This window comes from Miscanthus floridulus, chromosome 7 (assembly GCF_019320115.1).
Source record: "Miscanthus floridulus cultivar M001 chromosome 7, ASM1932011v1, whole genome shotgun sequence".
Lineage (NCBI taxonomy): Eukaryota > Viridiplantae > Streptophyta > Magnoliopsida > Poales > Poaceae > Miscanthus > Miscanthus floridulus.
The window spans coordinates 63,212,747-63,219,464 of record NC_089586.1 but is presented as its reverse complement, the minus strand read 5'-3'; the positions used below and the strand labels follow the sequence as shown (position 1 = coordinate 63,219,464).

The window sequence follows — 6,718 nt, the reverse complement described above, 5'->3', positions numbered from 1 at the left end:
CCACATACTTCACATGTCATGCGAGAATCATGAATATGCATGACTTCTTGCTTCTCATTAGCTCGATCTTCAAGCTTCTTCATTAGAAGGTCCATCTTGGCAGATAGCTTGTCTACCTCCTTGAGTTGATGCATACCTCCACCCCTCTTGTGGGTTTGAACACATTTTTCATTCCAACCTTGATTGGAGGCCATCTTCTCCACAAGAGCTATTGCAGCTGGTATGGTGAGTGATAGAAATGCACCTCCAGCAGCAGCGTCCATAGTTTCATGGGTATTGTTGGTCAAGCCATGGTAGAAAGTCTACATGAGTAGCCAATTCTCCATCCCATGATGAGGACATTTCGTAATGTAATCTTGAAAATGTTCTCATGCCTCAGGGACAGATTCATCATGTTGTTACTGAAAGCTTAAAATTCTCCCACGCAGAGCATTAGCTTGCCTATAGGAAGAACTTTATTAGAAAAGCAGTGGAGTAGTTATCCCATGTAGTATTTCTATCCTTGTTGGCGTAGAACCATGGCTTGGCCTTCCCCAAGAGTGAGAATGGGAAGAGGCGAAGTAATATGGCATCTTGGGTTACTCCTTTGATGGTGAAAGTGCTATAGATCTCTAGAAAGTGTTGGAGATGTGCACTCACTTCTTCATGTGCCTTCCCACAAAACTGGTTTGCTTGCACCATATTGATGAGAGCTGGCTCGAGCTCGAATCCATTATCTCCAACATTGACTATTGATCCAGTACGGATGTTGGCCGTAGTTGGAGTAGAGAATTCACGGAGAGTCCTGTTAGCCATGGCTTCAAATTCAGGTGTTAAGCTTTGTCTTATATGGTTGTCTTCTAACTTTAAAGCTAGAACTTTCTTGAGTTTAGCTCTAGTCCTTCTGATTAATGCTTCTAGATCTTAAATGTAGTTTGTCGGAAGGTCAAAACCGGTCATAAATTACCCTACATAAGATACACAAGTAGACAAAACAAGGGTAAGCCTGTTTGAGCAGAGTTCAATGGTTATCTTCAATCACATCAATAAGTATAAGTTTATCAATACTTCCTTTGCCTAGCTACCTTCTCTAGCAACGGCGCCAAAAATGCTTGTTGGTATTTATTAGCGTGTCACTTGTTTTAAGTAGCCACCTATTATAAACCTATATCTCCTAACATTACTTTATTAGGTTGTCATTCCTAGTGATGATGCTAGAGATGCTTGTTGGTACTACACAACATTACTACTAGAATAATACTAAGTAGTTCTTTATCATTTTATGTGACTAGAAAGAATATATAAATATATGATTAAAAAGGATCTGCAAGCACATAGATAATATACCATTGTAGCACTTTACCCGAGAGTATTATAGGTATCATTATTTATATTTTTACCACATAGAAGGTCTAGCATGGATATGTATTGATAACTTATACTATTGAAGAAGAAATAAACCATAACTAATATTCCACTCATAACAGGAGTAAGTCGTAGGATAAGATATATGATGAGTATTAATAATGATAAATCACTCAGAGTACTCCTTTCTATGGCATTAGCATGGTTAGGTAGAATATTAGAGGAATAATTCTTAAATCACTCCAAGTCAAAGCATACATTGATTAGTGCAATTATACCAAATAGTCATTGCTAAGATCATCCTCATATCTTCACATAAGGGATATTACTAAGGAAGATTAAGAACATAGCTTGCTCTTCCTTCATAATCGGACCCTACGTGCGCCTATATTCGGGGAGTGGACAACAAAGGACTTAACGAGAGTATCACATTCCCGATCTACCGTATTTTCACACTCGATTTTAAGGATACAATGGGATACATAATCTTATGTGCACCCAGAGATCAGTCACACACATAAGTCGACAAATTATAGATAGTATCATCACAAGTGTTTATTACATCACGTATAATAAGATAGAGTCTTCACATAAATGTAGCGAAAGTATAAAGAAAAATCTCTCACAGAAGCTCCATATCATAGGGACGTCAACTGGTTGACCACAAGTCTAGTAATCGTTAGGAAAGTTATCATTACCATAGCCATCTATTACCCATTCAGGATTTTTATCCAAATAATGAAAAATAAACAAGCGTAAGTACGTGTCGTACTCAACAAGTGTAACATGGGGTTCATGAGGCTCAAAAGGCTTGACATAGGTTTAACAACACTCAGCTTTTAGTTTCACAATTTTAGTATAAGAGTAGCAACAAATTGTTCTAATCCCAAAGTAAAACACATGATCAATGTAAACATGAATAATGAATAGCATAAATGGATAATTCTTAGTGATCATCTATTCCATAAGGGTCCAAGGCCGCTCATGACCGTGAGCATGGTTGATATATCAGTTTTACACTCTACAGAGATTGCACACTTTCACTGTGAGTCATTATCGACGAAATATGGTTGACAGTCTACCTAGGGGTATGCCCAAGGTAGTAGATTATCGGTAGACAGATGCGCAAGCTACAAACAAGATGGTGACGCAAGACAGACACAAGATTTTATCCAGGTTCGGCCACCGTAAAGGCGTAATACCTACGTCCTATGTCTGATTATATTGTTGTATATCAATGAGAGATGTTTTTTAGAGGGGTCCCCTGCCCGCCTTATATAGTCCGGGGGCAGGGTTACAGATCTGGAAACTAATCCTAGCCAGTTACAATTGCCATAGGTGGCCAGATAAGGATTCCTATTCTAACTGACTAGGATCTCGTTTGACCTCCTAACCTGCCTTGATTCCTTGCACGGGATTCCGAACAGATTGGCCGGGCCGTGTGTCGTCTTCTAGTGGGCCAGACCTCCTGATCCGGGCCGGCCCAAGCCTAGTCGTAAGGGTATAGGGGTTAATACCCCCACAGCTAGTCCCCGAGCACCATGTATTATGCTGCGACACGCTGTTCGATCTCCTTCAACTAATGTGATCCGTCGTAATGTCATCTCTAACTGGTTGAAATATTGACCAATCGAATGTGCCAGAATTCTGGTCAGAATAGAGAGCAGTGGACCACGATTATAGCCGAAGATTCCGATTGTCTGAAGAATGCATGGTGCTCTAAAGAAAAAAGAAAAAGATTTCTTTCCTTATCAAGTGTGCCCACTTGTATTTCTGAAAAGAAATGTAAGTGACCCTTGGACAATAGTAGTTCTGGCGAACAGTCAGAGCGTAGGGGCCAATAAAATAAACACATTCACCGCAAGGTGAAGTGTGCCCACTTAGTCCCTGAGCCTGGTAGTAGGTGACATAGGCACGTGGTGCCAGGGTCTAAAAAGAATTTCCACTGAAGTTAAGAATCCAATCGTTGTACAAGCAATACGAGATGCACCGGCAGGTGCATTGTACCGATGTAGTCCGTGAGCTTGCTGGAAGGCGAAGTATAAGCCTTGTAGCAAGGTCTAAATAAATGCTTCTCAACTATAAGTGAGTACAAATTACATGTAGCCGAGGAGAGCGGTTTCCGAGCAGTGGTCGGAACAGTTCTCGAGCACTATAGTTGTTAGAAAAGTCCTCGAGCATGGTAGTGGTCGGAACAGTCCCCGAGCACGGCAGTAGTCGAAATAGTCCCCGAACACGGTAGTGGTCTAGATAATCCCTGAGCATGGTAGTGGTCTAGACAGTCCCTGAGCACGGTAGTGGTCTAGATAGTCCCCGAGCATGGTAGTGGTCTAGACAGTCCCCGAGCACGAGAGGTGCGGCAAAAAAACAAATACCACTTGTACTATTATTTTGTGTATTTATTTATTTACTTTCTCTGTCAAATCCAATCTGACATGTCTGGTCAAAAAAGTAGATGAGTATAGCATGTCATACTGCCTTCTTGTCCTTTCAAGCAAATAGTTACATGGCACCTGTAAGTAGGTGCGTCAGCGTGGGCCCTCTCACACTGGTAACGAAGAGGCGCATACACTGATAACGAAGTGGCGCATATATTGGCATAGATCTCGAGGTTGTGAGAACAACCGTCTGTGCCGCATGCGCATGACTCCCAAGAATCTCGGGCAGACAAAATGGCAGAACTCTTGGTTAAGTACAATATAGAATTGGTAAGTTACTTTCTACTGAACCCCATTACCATTCGCCGTCGTAGCCTTCTTCTTCCTCTTGCCAACCCTAATACCTCCAAAATCACCGTCAATCAATCCTCCACCATTTCCTCATTCATCAGCAAGGCCGGATTCATGGCGAAAAGTGACGCCCAGAAGAAAGCAGGAGTCATGGCGAAGGAGTGGTGGAAATCGAGAAGCAATGAGCAGACCATTGAAGACCTCATCACCATGGGAGTACTCCACAACAAGGAACTCGTAGGATGGCATGCGCCAGAGGGCGAGGGGTACCCCGATCCACAACTAGGTGAGATCGTGGTTTTCAAAGACTTTTTTAAGTGGGGTTTTGGGGGTTCCAGTGCACCCTTTCCTTCAGGGCCTCTGTTTGTACTACGAGATTGGGATTTGCAATCTGCATCCCAACTCGATTCTCCTTGTCTCCACCTTCATTCATCTTTGCGAAGCATATGGCAGCTTCCAGCCCCATTTTGACTTCTTTCGCCATCTTTTCTATCTACGGAAGAAAGGAAGCGACGGCTCGAAGATAGCTCGAGGTGTGTACCTCAACCTCCATGATGGGATGAAGGCCCAGTTCCTGCACTACCCATGGAACACGTCGCTTGACGACTGGTACAAGAAGTGGTTCTACATCCGTGAAGAGCCAAACACGATCACACTGTGCGATGTGGGGTTCATTCTAGAGAAGAGGACCAGCTGGTCGGAGAAGCCCGAGCGCCTGGAATAGATTCCAGAAATACTTGGGATGATCCCGTGGAAGAAACTGGATGGTCCTAGCGTGGTCGGGAACTTCATCAGCCGAAGGATCTAGCCTTGCTAGAGGAGGGTACATCCCGGCTATGAGTACCAAGGTAGCACAGACCCAACGAGGACGAGGCAGGAGGCGCTTGACAAGATCAAAGTCAGAGCCAGAATTAGAGAGCTATTTAACTTAGCTGATCCAAATTATGTTAGATTGAGCGACATCGAGCATGCTTTCAAGCTCGCTCGACCTCCCCCAAAGGTAACTCATCTTGCCTTGTACCCGTAGTCTCATATTGTAGTAGAAACTTACTGTGTGATCTCCTATTTGTTTCCCAGATTAATGGTCGGGATAGAGCGATAGTGTTTGTGTCGCCACCCCCTGGTGTAGATTGCCCGCAAGTTGCTGACCCGACCACCCAGACCAGCATCGGGGGCGAGGATGTCGACTGGGCCGTGCTCGGAGTTGGAGAGGAGGCAGCGGCCAAAGCTGCTAGTAAGCGGCCGGCGGCCAACAAGCGTCGTCAGGCAATCTTGACTTTGTCGGACGACGACACAGAGGAGGCGGACATCTTTCGACTCGTCCCTCGAAAGAGGAGGAGGCAACTGGAGTCAACGGAGCAAGGTGGCTCCTCTGTGCTGGTGGGACCCACATCGCCAACCACTGCAGCACAAAGGACAAGCGGTGGAGGGGTCGAGTACCAAGCCCCAGCGTCGGTGCTGGATGTAGAGGGAGACCAGGTGTCACCCACATAGCATGTGGAACGAGCATGGCCAAAGAGACGTGCCTTTGCCACATCATTCCGTGCTTCCAACATGTAAGTATTTGTAACTTTGATGTAAGCTTGCAATTTGTATTTGTTGTGGTTGCCTTCTGAACTTATCTCAGATGTACTAGTTCAGCGTCCACTGAAAATCCGGACCAACTAGTCGGTAGCAGCATGACTCCGCCAACCATTGCAGAGGAGACTGCCCAGCAGCCGGCCATCGAGGAACCCATGGCAGAAGATTCGTCGAGGCCTTAGCAAACAAGCGTGCAGACAATAGTCCCCGAGCAGGTGGTCGAGGGAAGAGCTGAGCCAAGCACAAGTGCTTCGAGCACGAACCCTACTGAGGGCAACACCTTAGCACCAAGAATAACAGAACAGACCGAGGAGCAGCAGTTGGAGGTGAGAGCACATAGCACGTTTGTCGATGCTGCAGCCCGTGGAAAGGCCATAGTGATCGCAGAAGCTGCTAACTCCAGACCAGCACCGATACTCGAAGAAGAGCCCGAAGAGGATGAAGTAGAGGAGGTCTTGGGCCATCTATAGGACAAGCAACAACATGTGTATGTGTCGCGTTGGCGGAACGACCAGTGGGTTGTTCATAAGGAAATCCAAGAAGTCAAAGAGACCAAGAAAGTTGAACGAGCGGCAAAATGACTGGTGACGGAGGTCTAGGTATGCTTTGCTTCACCTCCTGATTTTGCTGTCTAGTCAAACTTTCTTAATTATCTTTTTGCACATAGGACTTAATTAAGACCGCGAGGTACCGTAAGAAGTGCTTCGACCAGATCAAGGGGATCACTGCAAGCAATAAAGAGCTAACGGCAGAAGTGGAATGCTTGCGCCACCAACGTGAAGCCACCAATCATGAGAGGACGGAGCAAGAGTCCCAGAACTAGAACCTGGTCATCCATCTCAGTAACAAAGAGCAGGAAAGAACAAGTAAGTAGTCACTTTATCACAACGAGTGCATGACAAGTGTTGTTGCGTTGTTGGTAGTAACATCTGTAGTGTAGGCTTAGAAGCCGAAGTGGTCTGTCTCTGAGAGGAGAAAAGTTGTACGGTCGTAGAGTGTGATCGCCTAAAGGAGGACAACAGAAAACTGGCGCATGACCAATCGTAGCTCCGGGACCACACGAC

The 6,718-nt window shown here is 45.2% G+C and overlaps 1 non-coding gene across 1 annotated transcript; it reads left to right on the top strand.

The window, feature by feature from the left end:
- The first annotated feature begins 324 nt into the window (after nt 1-324).
- LOC136468189 (small nucleolar RNA R71) lies at nt 325-433 on the top strand. The gene has a single exon (XR_010761724.1). It is a non-coding gene; the product is annotated as a small nucleolar RNA R71 (small nucleolar RNA).
- Nucleotides 434-6,718: the final 6,285 nt, after the last annotated feature.